The 15974-nt window shown below is 37.7% G+C and overlaps 1 pseudogene; it reads right to left on the bottom strand.

Moving 5' to 3' along the window:
* Positions 1–12157: 12157 nt before the first annotated feature.
* Positions 12158–12819, bottom strand: LOC116087800 (annotated as a pseudogene).
* Positions 12820–15974: the final 3155 nt, after the last annotated feature.

Raw genomic sequence — 15974 nt, 5'->3', positions numbered from 1 at the left:
AGAGAGAGAGAGAGAGAGAGAGAGAGAGAGAGAGAGAGAAAGAGAGAGGGGGAGGGGAAGAGAAGAGAGCACTTTTATGAATGCAGGAAGTTCTAAATGCTTCAGGCAATTAGAATTAATGTATTCAGTGATAGCATTTTATTCAAATCTCTCTTCTTTGCTTAATTTCATCTGTTTCTGTAGTCTTAAAAATTCCTGCATCTCTTGTTTCTTCTTTCTTTTCTCCAAATTTATTGACTATAATACAGAACTAAATTATATTTTAAAGTGGTTACTGCATTTTCACGTCAACTATAATTTTTTAATTATAAGGTCCTGCTTTCATTTTGCCAGAAGCAAATCAAATTTCAACCAGTGCTGAAGTCAAAATTAGACTGAGTTTGTTTTAATATGCACACAATTGACTTTTTTCCCTCTGCACATTGGGAGAAGGAAAAACATGATGATGCTGATAGGACTTAAACCAGTTTACATTGCTTTCAATTCATTTTTTAGTGGCTAGGAAACCTTTACTGTTTACTTGATGTCCAATGATGGTTAGATATAGCATGGAATGAGGAATGAAATTTAGAAGTGGGCACCACAGACAGTTGATAGATATAGAACAGAAGCACTAATTGTGCATATACTGAGGGACTCCTATCAGGTGTCTGTGCACTCCAGTAATATCGCAATATCAATGTGTGTTGTGGAGACAAGAGGAATAATACAGCTTAATATTCTTGGTTTATTTTAAGCAAGCATTTGTCCTGTGACTTCATAAGCAATTTTCTCTATTAGTAATAAAATTGGCTTGGACAAGCATATCTAAGTGAATTAACATAATTAATATGATTTCATTAATGCCACCAAAATGTTTTCCTGCAAGAACTTGACAGACACAATATCCAGCAGAACTTGGCCACTGGCAAAATGTAATTGTCTCCCTCCCCACACCATGGCAGATTGTTGGTATTATGGATCCATACAGTTTTACAGATGTCAGGTGTGGGAAACTATAAAACATTTTAGATAAGTGAATGTGACAACTAATAAATTCTATCTAGTGTGCAATTTGTTCACAGCCCTAGGCACTACAGGTGATCACAGAGACAGAGAGAAATACAAATAATCTTTTTGTCTCTTAGGGTTATATAGTCATGGCAAAGAGAGGTCATATAGCAGGCCCACATAGTAAGATGATGCAAGGCAGGAAGGCACCTTTCTGTGTTGTGTAATGAGTCAACAGAATTAAAGAAACAAGGATGGAATGGCCACTGGAACTACAATATATTGAAACTTTTATGTATCTTTTTGTTTTATTTTGAGTCAGGAGATTATGTAGCCCAGGCTGGCATAGCACTTAATATGTAGCCAAGAGTGACTTTGAAATTCTGATCCTCCTGCTTCTACCTCCTTAGTGAATTATAGGCATGTGCCACCACATCTGGTGTATAGAGTGCTGGGTTTCTGGCATGCTAGGCAGGTACACTAACAACTGACACATATCCCCAGCAAGAATTTTATAACTGGGACCACTCTGCTTAGCTTCTGAGTTCAGATGAGACTAGGTGTATTCAGGGTGGTATGGCCATAGGCAAGAGAAATCGTATGCATTTCTAAAAGGCATAGTGAGAAGTTCTGTGCATTACTAGGTCCTGTGAATTATAAGTCTTATTATAACTACATAACTATATAATTCAACAAACACTTTAAGTATAAATTACTATGCATAGTACATTATATTACATTTCCTCAGTACTACAACACGAAACAGAATTTATGCCTTTAGTTTCAAAAATCACCATTCTCTCTGTGTGTATAGACATGCATGTATAGTCATGCATTCATTGTTGCATGAGAGGAATGTGTTATGTTGGAAGATTCAACCAAGCTATGAACTGATAGAATGACCTTACCCAAACTAGATAGTATATGTCAGTTCTTCAGTGTGGTAACTTGATGTACATGTGGGATTATGAGGTTTCCGCTGGTCTAACATGGCACTTAATGTTAATGTAAATTTACAAACTAAGTACAAGAGGCATACAATAGATAGTTTTAAAAAACATTGTGTGGTAAATATGTGCACCACTAGTGGAGTAATTTATTGACATTCCCCAAAACTGAGTTGTTATATGTAATTGTGTATATCATGGTTTTCTAGGCATATATGTCAGTTTTTTCATATACTAGTGATATGCTTATCTGTATATTGTGATCTGCTGCAATATAGTAATGTTTAGTTTCCTTAAAATCTTATATAAAATCTATCACTGGCTGACATGGATAATGCATATGTATACCTATGTTTATTTCTATACATAGATGCACCCATCTACCATGCAAAGGTCAATGGCAATGTTTTGTAATGGCAAAATGGAGGTGACGGTAGCACAGATGACAAAGTTGTTTCTCTACTGAATTAAGTATATATTTTGAATGTTGTTTGTGTTTATGTTTTTGGATAGAAAAATTTGATATAAATTTTCATTATGGTAGACCGAGGTAACCATCAATTCATCATAGTAAATGATAAGCATAACCATGGATTCAAACTGATCTACCAAAGCAGCAGATGAGAGTAAAAGGTGTTGATTGTAAGTAAATGAGAGAGAATCAGAGGGACTGCCTCATGCCATAAGAAGTTCTAGCCTTTGATATATTTACTTTAGTTGAAAATTTTCCTAAAGGTTCTGTGATCTAGGAGTCCTTTTCCAATTTTATAAATGAAAACACAGTTTCTAAATGTCTATGCTATGACCTGAATATGTCTTCTCAAAGTTTATGTGTCAGAAACACAAATGTGGGCTCTAGTGCAGCAATGTTGAGATGTGAGGCCATTAGGATTTGATTTGGTAATGTGCCCTCTGTCCTCAAGAATGGATTAATTCCTTAATTGATTAATGAGTTAGTGAGCTACTAGAGAAGAGACCTTGTTATTAAACTCACTTGTTGTATCCCTCCCTGTGATGATCTCTGCATTTTTTGGGTGTAGTAAGAAGGTCCCTGTCAACAGCCAACATTACATTCTTGAATGAGCAAAATAAATTTCTGTACTTTGTAAGCTATCCAGTCTATACCATTCAGTTATAGCAACACACTACAATAACAGGTGGTTAAGCCAAGATGGACTCAGCCCAGGGGTGAAAGAGTTTGATAAGTAAAATGAAAATGTGAAGACACGTGAATGTTGATTGGTTCTGTAATCCTTAGGGACAGCAAGGCTGGATGTGCAAAGTTTACATATGTATTTCCTCCAGTAAAGTAAAACAGTATTTATATGTAGTAAGTGATTGTAGTGATGTGATGAATGACCCAACAGTGAAAGAAAAGGAAAAGTCTGTATTCTGTCGGTTCAGCAGGTGACAAAAGCTTATCTCTTCTTTCTTCGAATCTGGGGACTAAAACAAGAATGAGCTTGAGAGGGTCCGCATGTCTTATCATTCCTTTTGCATTTTGTGTAGAAGCTAGTGCATGTGATATTTTTTTCACAGCTCTAAACAAGCAATTTCCTACACCCATGGGATCTGGGGATCAGGACTTGGATGGACATACAGCTATACTTTGTTTCTGTATCACAATATCACAAGATCTGAGAGGAACATTTGGAATTTAAAAACTACTTGAAAGCAAGAGGCTGGGCTCACAAGCCTTATCTACTTGCATGTCTGGGACATGTCATGAAGGACATGACTTAGTGCGTGACACTTATACTGTCACTGTGTGGTTGAGCTTTCTTTCCATATGATGGTTTCAGAGAATGAAGTATTTCTTTTACTATTTTTATGAACACACAGGCTTAAGACTCCATTCCTAGGAACTAATTCCAGTTATACTTCTAGAAATGATGTTTAGAAGTGGCCTTATTGCCCTGTTGTAGAATAACTTTATATATATGGAAGCTTCTACACTAAGAGGTTTCAGATGACTTTCTTGAATTGTCGTTAGTGTTACTATCCATGCTCATAAAGGTCAGAAAATTACCACGGGTCTATGAAAAGTGGTTTTCAAGGAAGGGGAGAGAGAATGTATAGATTATAAAGGTTTAAAAGAGAATAATGAAACAAAAAGGACTAAACTGAAGTGGAGAATGGAAGGGCAGGAAAGTCGAGGGAAATATGTATTTCCTAGATACAGAGGGCTTGAAATAAAATGTCTAATGTCAGGAAAGGGCATGACACTATTGTTAAAGATACCATATCCTTGAGTTATAGAACATGGAGAAATTAAAATGGAAGATGCAGTCACCCCTGGGCTGGTGGTCCCATATTCTAAAGAAACTAAGCTGAACCAGTCCTGTGGATCAAGCCAGTAATTAACACTTCTCCATGGCCTCTGCATCAGCTCCTCCCCCTAGGTTCTTATCATGTTTGAGTTCATGTCCTGACTTCCTTTAGTCATGGACTACAACTTGCTTTTGGTCATGGTGTTTCATCACAGCAATAGAAATCCTAAGACAATACCTATCTGTGAACTCTTCAAACAATAATAATGTTAGACTTGTAAAGATGTGTCCACTGGTGCCATAGTGGGGGTATATATCATGGAAGTCACTGGCCACTTTCTTCTTGATTTTAAGTCTCACTCTATAAGATGAACCCTACACCAAGCACTGTTATTGGGGCAAGAACTAATGACTAGACAGGACATAGGCATTAAAGAAGAACCTACTATTATTATTTTACTAAATAGAGTATTAAACTGACTTCTAATGATTTAATGTTATACCCATAGACCAATGCATCTCTCAGCTCTCCTAAGAGAAGTTTTGATTTTCAGTAGACAGTGGTTAACACAGTGGCCGTGATTCAGAGAATAAGAGACTGGAGAATTCTCAGATTTAAATGTAAAATATATACTATGTCCCTTTTTTCCCCCAAAGTTCAGGGGTCATTGAGAATGAGAGAGTGGAAAGAGCTTAAGAACCAGAGTCTGAGGGTGACTGCAAGGAAACACTTTTTTTCAGATCAGTTGCAATGCAACTGACATAGGAAATCACAGTGGCTTTGACAACATGGACAGAAAACAAAATAACACACTCCTAAACTGCTGCAAGTCCAGGATCAACTGAACTCTAGCATGGAGATAGGTTTGGATGTGAAATTGTAACACTTACTGAGGAGCTATTAGCAATTATTAGCTGGTGGAGGAGGGGAAGACACTTTCCTCTAAGAGTTTAGCTCCTAAGAAGTTGATTACACACTGCAGTGGATGCCTGCAAATTCAAGAATATTTGGGCAGCATAAATAGGTCCTGATGGAGTAAACAAAGATACAAAGTTATACCATAGGAAAATGTGGTTGATACTGAAAGAGTTGTGATGGGTTTAGGTTTAAGTACTTTAAAACTTTCCCCTAATTCTCTTTTCCAGTATTATTTCTGTTGTTTCCTTGACTAATAAATCTAAACTTCTACACAACTTATGCAATCCAAACATAATTTAGCCACAACTTTCATCTGACCATCTTCATTATCATCCTCTAAGAAAAAGGGCTTTTATGTACCACCTTGGTAGCTCTAAATAGTCTATCAGGACATTGGCAAAAAAAGAGTCTTAAATACCTATTGGGCATGAGAAGTAGAGTAGATTGGGACAGCATCCTCTCATTTGCAGCAATGGGCTTTTCATGCCTTATTTATAGTATTCAAGGGCTGGAGAGATGGCTCAGCCATTAAAGGCTAGGCTTACAACCAAAAATATCTATAGTATTTAATTGAATCCCAACTACAGTCAGAAGAGATAAGCAATACAGCTGATATCAGAATCTAGGCCATTGGATATATCTCTGCATAATTCATAAAATACAAATGTGTGTCTGCCATCATTTCTGATCGAAGGGCTTGAATAAAGGTCCTGCTTTTAAATGGAAATATGGTCCTCATAAATACTGTGGTTTGACAAAGTCATGCATAAATATTACATCTCTGTGTATTTCTCTCTAGGCAATTTTTGGGCACTTGTGAAATAATTTTGATCACATATTGGATGTTTGGCTGTAAAAATTATATATAGAACATATATTTGAAAAAAGTACATGAGCTTTGTCTTGGCAATTTTATGAATTGCAGCAGTTGTCATGGCTGAATATTCTCATTTTATTTTTTTATGTGAATGCCAGTATGTCTTAGTTTCATAGAAGCAACTCACCACTTTGTTTAAAATCTAAAACTGATATGGTTGTATACATCTATAATTTCAACATTTGGGTGGCTGAAATAGGAGGAGCAGTTATTCAAGGTCATTATTAGTTATATAAGGATACTGAGGCTAGCTTGAGTTATGTGAAGTCCTACCTTAAAGAACTCAAGTGAACAAACAAATAAATAAATAAAATATATTAATTCAATCTCTTCTCTATTTTAATTTCCAAGGAAGAGAAAAACAAATTAAAACCAACTTTTATATGCTTTTAGAATATTTAATAGTGTATTTTATTTATTTTTTATTTATTTGCTTACATACATTTTATTACTTATTTAAGCTGTTTAAATTCCAATGACTAAATGTCTCATAAGGTAAATTCACATGGATAGAAAAGATGAGCCATGTCTTGCAGGAGAACTGAAGCAGCCAACTATTTCTCATCTGGATCTGTGCTGTGTATTATTTTATCATTTTTCAATGTGACCCAGAAGTTTCGCCGGCAGGGTTTGGAAATTCTTGTCATTCTTCGTTTTGCAAGTGGTCATTTATGCCATTATGTTAATGAGTAGAATAAGTTTCACATTGGCCTGAGAGTGGATTTGAGCAAGCTTCTGGGAAACCTCTGCAAATTCACAATGTTAATGGCTTGACCTCCCAATTCTCCAATGTAAAATATGCTGTAATGATTTTTCAGGCTCTTAGCTCCCCTGCATTAAAAAAAAGGCTCCCATTTACATCCCATGACTTTGACTTGATTCTCTTCATAATCCAATTGTAAATGGATAATCCTCTGTCTTCCAAAATGACTCATGTCTGAGTTTTGGTTGCAATTCTTCTTTGTGTCAGAGAAGAAAAAATTTTTTAGCAGATGGTCTTAACAAAAACAGAAATCTTTGGACTTTATGATGCCAGGAGCCTATTCCAAAGTGTCAGCTCACATATCTTGGTAAAGATTAGAAGAGGAAATATGAGAAATGCATTTAATATTTATTTACTTAGACAGAAGGTTGGTAAAATAGGAAGGATTGTACATAATACATACAAGTTTAGCATGGAAGCTTTAAAAAACTTAGGGACAATTGAATTTTGATTTCTTGAACATCATGGAGTTCTGAAGGTTTCTCTTTAAGCCAAAATTCACATTTACCACGCTAGACTTAAAAGCTCTGTTCTTAATGCATGGATGGCTACCCACTCATAACTAGTACTTAATTAATGCATACCAGCCTTAGGGGCAGTTCTATTATATCTTTGCAGTTCAAATTGGTGCCAATAGGGGAATAAAACCTGGCAGTATGATTCTCTAGTTATGATAAGGTTATGTTTTTACTAAAAGTGAAAAAAATTATTAATGGTGTATTATAAAACATAGACTTAGGTGATGCTGGGCACAGTGATAGGTGCCTGTCTTTAATCAGGCACTTTCCAAGCTGAGGTGGGAGATTACAGTGAATGTATGGTCAGCCTGGGTCATATGGTGAGAGTCTCCAAACCAGCAAGCAAATAAGCAAAAACAAAGGAACTAAGTAAAGATAACAAAAGAGAAGTTACTTGAACAATTACCAAATTCATAAGAACTGATCTGGATTTCAATCTAATCTGTGACATTGTTTCTATGAATTTTGAAAGTGATAAAAGAAAGCCCTTGACATATGGGTTTTTTATAGTTGCAAAATCCATACTATTTATAGAACAGTCAAGTTACAGTATATATTTTGATAGACTTCTCTATTCTTGATTTCCTCCAGTTTTGATAAAGGAATCTATAAAGATTTATTTATTCTTATTTTGTATGTATGAATGTTTGCTTGCATATATGTCTGTGCACCTGATGTATGACTGGTATCCAAGGAGGCCAGAATAAGGCATCAGATCATTTGGAACTGGACTTACAGACAGGTGAGAGATGCTATGCAGGTGCTGGAAACCTAACATGGGTCCTTTGCAAGAGCAGCCGATGTCTATAACTGCTGGGGCATCTGGGCCTTTATGGAAGTAACAGACCAGGCTATTGTATGAGATGAAACAAGTAACAATATGCAAGGGGTATTCCTCCTTAGTTAAACCTTTCTAAACACCCTCAGACATGCTTGAAGGTGTGTCTCCTAGGTAATTCCAAGTCTTATCAAGCTGACAGGAAGCAGAGGAAGAAATGCAGAAAAACTAACCATGACCCTGTTGCCTGATTAGTAAAACATAGATGTAGTGAAAGGATTAAAATATAATCCATAGAGCAACCTTGCCTCAGAAACAGTACACACACTACTTAAATCAGTGTAAATCTGATTGCAATGCAGCCAACTGTGCTGCATGGTGCTTGTTCTGATAGAAGATAAATATACAAAATCCTCCAAGTTACATTTTATGCTATGGATAGCTTGAATATAGTCATTTTTTGGAACACTCAAGATATGTTTCCTCAGAACAACACTCATATCTCTCCTTAATTGCATCTCTAAGAAGCAGGCTTCTTAAAGTGACATTTACAACGAGAATAATTTGACTGGAAGACATGACAAATAAAAGAGGAAAACAAGCATTATCAGCATTGGCTCTGATAGTGTTTATTGGGGTTTAAATGGAGTCAATAAAGAGTAAAGAGAGTTATGAAGTATAAGTACTTCACTTGTATTTCTTTCTGGCAGTTACTTTTATTTTTCAATGATTAGTGGGTTTCTGGTTTGAAAAATTTTTAATAGTTTTGAATTGCAGTGAAACACCTGCAGGTTTCTCTTCTGTGGCAACAGACATTTATTTGCCATCCAAACTTCTCTCACAGCATGTGGGTTTCTCAACATATAGCAAATTGGGGGTTGTTAAAGGAAAGAATATTTTGTATAGGGTTCACTATTCTGCTTAGGCTGACTAATGGCAAATGTTCATTCTATTGCCCTGGTTCTGTATACTGGCATTACTGGTATTCCCTTTACATTGAACAACAGCTTTTGTTTCTCTAGCATTTATAGGTATGCTGGCTTTCTGCCACAGCCCTGTGGAGTCAATGCCTTTAGGAGGTGAGAAAGGTCTCACCACTCATTTACCAGGAAACTTACTGACGCTAATTGGAGCTTGTTTATCTAGCAAGTTTAAATCAATGTAACAAATAGAATCTCAGCCAGCAAGGGGCTTGAAGACCATTTTTTCCCACTTCACCGTCTTCAGGCAAGTAAAAAAAAAATTACACCTTTAATGACATCAAGGTCTAGTTATTCAGATAAAACTAAATGCATTGTTGAAGCCATCTAATTTGTTTGGCATTAGACCTAATGTAGGTATCTTTGAAAGGGGAAATGTCATTTCTGTCCAAGAATCCATCTTAAATTCTCTCATAAATTTCTATAATGTTTTAATTATGTAAAGATAATGAAATGATTGATTAAATGGCTTAAGATATTTAATTAAAGTAACTATCAATGACCCATGTCCTTTCTAGATTCTGTCTAAAATTCTGTCAGAGCTGGCCATGTTTACAGCTACATTTTTCATTCTTACTACAAAAAATAAATGCTCTTCAGAGAGCAGGGTGCTCTCTCTCCCTGCTCTTAGAGAGGTATGTATGCTGGTGTTTTAACACACTACAGTTGTAGTGTCATGCTTCATTTCTACTGAGTTTCCTGCTCTTCACAGGAGTCATTTGTGAGGCAGGTGTAAGGAGTGAAGTTGGGCCATCAGAACCATCCTCCCGTGTCAATGAGGGTAACATGGCATAGTGTCAGGGTTCATTCCACCGCCAGGGGGAGCTTCTCTGAGCCAACTCAAGGACAAGCATTTAAGGAGAGCACTTTGTAGACTTCCCAGATATGTGGAGGTAAGACTTTGACTCACACTGTGACCCCCTCCACTCCCTGTGTGTTGTGATTTATTGCAATACTTCATGCATTTTGAGTTTGGTCTCAAATTAGCTTCTCCTCTATAAATGTTTTAATTGCTCAAAGCTTCAGTTGTTTCAGTTTTCTGAAACAGAGAGAAGAATGGAATGATTGTGAGTTTCATGAGTATGGACATTTAAAACTAGTGTGTGATTTCTTTTATGCCTCCAATCAACTTACTTCTCCATTTATTGTGACATGATAGAGACTGTGACATGAGTTGACACAAGGTTGGTAAACTATTCCTGAACTACCAGGGCTGTCCCCTGTAGATGGGTACATTTTGCATACTCTCCAGAAGAGTTTCCATGTACAAAGAACGTGTGTATGGATACCTGGGGGTAGTTAAGCCAACTAATGGAACTGCTTTCTGACCATGACCTTGTCATGCAAAATCTTTGGTTCAATATTCTTATTGGTTCATTTGTCTTAAAATGCAGTTTTCAGTTTTCAGTTATAGTGATTTCATTGATACCAGGCAAGGCAAGAGATGGGACTGTGTCACTTGCCTAAGATCCAAGTTAAGATGGAACATGGCAGAGAGCCTTTTTTTTTCCCAAGGCAGACAGAAGGTGGTGCTGTTGATTAGGAATAATATGAAGCCCCACAGTTGTTTTTTTGTTTTTTGTTTTTCTTTTCTTTTCCCATTAAGCTCCTGATCAGGTTGTTATCATCGTAATCATTCTTTACTAAAGAAAAGAAAAAAATACAGCCAAGGAGAATGTATTCTCGAATTTGATTTCAGCTGCTTCACTCCTTTAGAAGGGTGATCTGAAGAATGATGAACTCATGGTATTCCTCCTATTTTATGCATATCTAGGAAAGTGTGCAATAAACACAGTTTTAAACATTTATACCTGTCGTCTCCCTCTATGTAGGGAGGCTCAATATTATTTGAAATGACTGCAAAACATCTAGGTATCTGCATCAGTCACGGTTAAAGGAGAAAAGCAAGACATTTAAAAACTAGTGCCATATTATTAAAGTTTTACAGACACAGAAAATTGAAAAAGCCTAAGTTGTCTGGTGGATAACTCCTCATGTGTCACAGTATTTATTTCTGCTCTTGGCTATGCATGATGTTTCTAGTCACCATTCTTGACTTCTCCACAGTGATGGACTTGTGATATCCTGGAATTTTGGCTTAGAAATAACTCTCTCGAGTTGATATTTGTCAGAGTATTTTATCACAGTGGTAGAAATGAAACTAGTCAGAGGTTTCCATAAAAATGTAAAAACTTTTGAGGAATATTCACTGTTTGACACCCATCACTTTGTTGGATATAGGAAGAGCTATTAGCTTAAGGTTATTCATGTGCTTCCTATCAGTTAAGTCTACATTACTATATTCCCTTCAATTCTATCAAGTCTTGAAGATTCTTTGGTTTTGTTTTTATTTATTTTTTGTTTGTTTGTTTTATTATTTGTTTTTATTGTTAATGATAAGATGTAATAATGTAATAAAAGGCAAGTTCGCAGCTGATGCATACTTTTATTCTCAGCCCAGAGGGAAAGGAATTCTCAGTCATTCCCAGCTCCTTAATGAGGTCCATGCTAGTGCGGACAGAGTGAAAACATCTCAAAATAAATAACTAATACAATTTAAAAGGTAGTGCTCAGACTGAGAAGTTGTGTGGTGCTGACACAAAAGCACATCCTACTGGTAATAAACTCAATTTTAAAATACTGAAGTATCATTACTCTTTCAATTTACATGTGTTATCTTTTCAAACATCTGCTAAGTTGTAGGAAATATTTGGTAGATACAACATATCTTGAGAAGTGAAATTGCCAAGTCTCTTAGTCTAGGAGAAGAATGATTACAGATGACTAAAGTGTTAAAAGGAAACATAGACCAAAGACACTGGGGGACATTGGCATAAGATTAAAACCCTCAAACTGGAACTGGGCATAGCATGAGAAGATTCCGAAGATGAAAAATACCAATATTACATTCTATTCCCTTTTTTGTGGATGCAGTGAACTTTATTGATGTTATTCAAGAGAGTAGGGAGGGCTCCCTATGTCCCTCCTGTTATTATGGGGGTCTGAGATGGAAATTGTGAGGGAGATGCTCAGTGTTGGGGTAGAGACTCCTCAGCAACTGAAGGCCTCTCTCTTGCTCTCAGTGTCCTTGTTTGGGTGAGTGGTCCAGGGTTTCCTACTCCTTGGAGGCCATGGAGGCCATGAGGTCCACCACCCTGTTGCTGTAGCCATATTCATTGTCATACCAGGAAATGAGCTTTACAAAGTTGTCATTGAGAACAATGCCAGCCCCAGTATCAAACAGAGGTGGAAGAGTGGAAGTTCCTGTTGAAGTCACTGGAGGCAACCTGGTCCTTGGTGTAGCCCAGGATGCCCTTCAGTAGGCCCTCAGATGACTGCTTCACCACCTTCTTGATGTCATCATACTTGGCTGGTTTCTCCAGGCAGCGTGTTAGATCCACAACATGGGGTAGGAACATGGAAGGCCATGCCAGTTAGCTTTCTGTTCAGCTCTGGTATGACCTTGCCCACAGCCTTGGTAGTACCAGTGGATGCAGGGATGATGTTCTAGACAGCTCCACGGTCATCATGCCACAGCTTTCCAGAGGGGTCATCCATAGTCTTCTGAGTGGCAATGATGGCATTGATGGTGGTCATGAGCCCTTCCATGATGCCAAAGTTGTCATGGATAACTTTGGCCAGGAATCTAAGCAGTTGGTAATGCAGGATGGATGCATTGTTGACAATCTTGAGTGAGTTGTCGTATTTCTCACGGTTTACACTCACCACAAACATGGGGACATCGGCAGAAGGGGCAGAGATGATGACCCTTTTGGATTGTTTAATGGAGTTTTACTACCTGCATTTGGCCTTTGTCTCCTCAGAATACACAGTGCCTTCTCAATTAAATATTTTTTTTTTTACTCATATGTCAAACATTGTAGATTCTATATAGTAATACAATAGTCAAATACAAGATAATCTCTAAATTTCCTATAAGAATATACAATGCTTTATTTTTAAGTGTTTTCATCACTGCTTCAAAAGTCTAAAGCAAGAATTGGGGAAAATCTCCTACTGGCTTTAACCCATTGGACTTCTTAAGCTTTCACCAAAATAAAGGAAGTCATGTCTGAGTATCACACAGTGGCACGCTTTTGAGCACCAGACAAAACAGGGTTTTTTTTTTTTTTGTAATTAACAATCTGACTTGAGAATATATCTTTTCACATTTTAGCTTTAGAAATGATAATATAATTCAGGAGACACTGGAAAATGGTGAGGCTTTGACTTTTAGATTCATATTATAATGGAAATGCTGTGTCGTCCTCTTATTTTAAAATAAAAAGTTGTTCAATCTTTCTCTAAAAAATCACAAAAAATAGAGCAAGTATGATTGATTTTTGCTACATGATATATATATATATATATATTTATATATTTATATATATGCAATGCTTGCAAGAGCTGAATATTAATCATGGGATTTTTTTCTACTTGAAAGAGAAGGGAATATGCATGACCCAGTAGTGGATCTGAAGGCAGTGTTTTCCCTTGATGACTTTCTCATCCTTTTGCTTTTGCACGGCAAAGTACTTTTGTCCTTTATTTGCCACTAATGCTTATGATAAAAAATTAAATTACTGTTCATCCCTTCAATATGTTTTCCTCAGAGGGTCTCTGCTGAAGAACAAACGTTTAAAAGAGGATGTGGGAGGCTTAGTTTTATACACAGCCCTGCTATATTATTCATTGCAATGTATTTTTAATGCTAGAGAAAGAAAAATAAAATGTATGCTAATTTCTGGGGTGAGTCTGGCAGTGATGGAAGGCTGTGATGCATTCTGAGGCTGTGATGGGAGCTCTTAAGACAACAGGAGCCTGCTCTCTTCCAGATTCTGGGTTATTTTTTCCTCATTAGGAAGGAAGCTTGCAAGGTCTTAAGACATTATTGCTGACTAGCTAATCCATCTTAGTCTTCATATATGTTACTGAGGAAAAGATCACAGGGTCAAGATTATGAAAATGATAACAAGGAAGAACAAAAGAAATGGTTCAGGAGACAAAGCTTTGGCAGGCAATTATGAGGAGCAGAGTTCAAATCTCCAGGATGCACATGAGTAAAAGCCCAATTTGGAAGCCCACATCTGTAATCCCAAAATATATAAAACAGGGAGAAAATGTCATCTGGGAAGAGCGAGAAAGAAACAGGAAAGACACTATCAGTTACAGCCTTGACTTTGGACTTCCTGGCTACCAGACCTTTGAGGAATCAGGTGTAAAGTATGCAATTAGTGGATGTTTCCTATAGCAGCTTGAATGGACAAATACTGGTCATTAACTTTCAGTCCTAAAGCTATTTTTAAATAGTCAATATGGGTATCTGAAATGATTCGCTAACATAATTGTATGCACAATTACAATGTACAACAACTCTTCAAAAACGTTTAAATATTATAATATTAATGCTACTTCTCTTAAAGTGTGTCTTTTACTTTATATTTCTACATCAAACACACAACACATACACACAGACACATATTTATATGTTTATAATAAAATGATTTTTTTCTTTTATTGAAAATGTATTTTCCCTTAGGTACTATATACTGATGAAGGTTCCCCTCCCTCTATTCCTTCCAATTTCTCCCCACATCCTCTCCTATCCAAATCCAACCTCCCTTCTGTCTTTCATCAGGAAACAAGAAGGCTGCCTGGACAGAGGAAGATACCCAGAGGCCACCTGCCTCCATGCCACTTGGTGGGGCCGGAGGACAAGCAGCGGCCCACCAGCTATATGGCCCACCTGCAGCCAGAGCCAATACAATGTACAAGTATGTGGTAGACAGATGAGAGAAAAGAGAAACAGAACAGTTCAAGCATTATGAATTGAGGTGGAGGTGGAGACAAGGAGGGGAGGAGGAACAGCCTGTTGTGAGTAGCCAGCCCTGCTAGTTGAGGCCATGGTGAAACTCCAGCCCATGCTGTCACTGAGGACCAAGTCTAGGTCTTTGGCCATGCAGCAGCAGCAGCCTGTGTCAGTGTCTGTTGCTCATATTTCCACTAAAGGGTGTCTCTGTTTTGAGCTATTGCCTGAGGACTCATTGATGTCCAAGGGCTTTGCAGGGCTAGCCCTGCCTCTCACTGACTTTAGCACTCAGGCAAGTGGGCCCTTTGTCTCCCCTGAGCAGCACAGTAGATCTGATGCTGGTGGCAGAGGTGCAGGTGAGCTGGACCCAGGGCATGAGCATGAGGAATCTGGCTGCTCCACTTGCCTGCCATGAGGTTGTGTGGATGTCATGGTGATGCCCTCCTCCCTTGTCACCTTTGGCTAATAGAAGAGCTGGCCCTGGAGATCATGAGAGTATGAGAGTTGGCCCTGTCTGTTGCTGTCTGCAGCACACAGGAGAAGTGGGCCCTGCACCCTGATTGGGGAGGGTAGTAGAGTTGGCTCTGGTGACCTGGGTGCAGGTGAGCTGGCCTCCTGGCCATGAGAACAGGAGAGCCCACCCCAATATCTACCTCATCTATGAAGTCCTGGAGTGTCTAAAAGGTCTGGTTCTGTAGATTCAAAGCTGCAGCTTCCATGATGAAATGTTTTCTATTATTTTTGTTTGTTTTGTTTTATTTGTTTAATATTTTTTCATTAATTTCTTTATTTACTTTACATCTCAATATCTGCCCCTCTCTCCTGCCAGTCCCCCATCTCACAGCTCCTCCCCCACCCCCCATTTCCTTCTCTGAGAAGGGGGACCACCCATCACCCTTTCCTGCTGCCATCCTCCCTATGGCTCATCAAGTCACTGCAAGACTCTGTACATCATCTCTTACTGAAGCCAGAGAAGGCAACTGATGCCAGTTAGGGGATTGGGATTCACAAGCAGCAACAGATTCAGGAATAGACCCTGCTCTAGTTGTTGGTCCATATAAAGATCAAACTGCACATCTGAGATATATATATATATATATATATATATATATATATATATATC

This window comes from Mastomys coucha, unplaced genomic scaffold (assembly GCF_008632895.1).
Source record: "Mastomys coucha isolate ucsf_1 unplaced genomic scaffold, UCSF_Mcou_1 pScaffold13, whole genome shotgun sequence".
NCBI lineage: Eukaryota > Metazoa > Chordata > Mammalia > Rodentia > Muridae > Mastomys > Mastomys coucha.
This window is presented reverse-complemented; position numbering and strand designations above follow the sequence as displayed.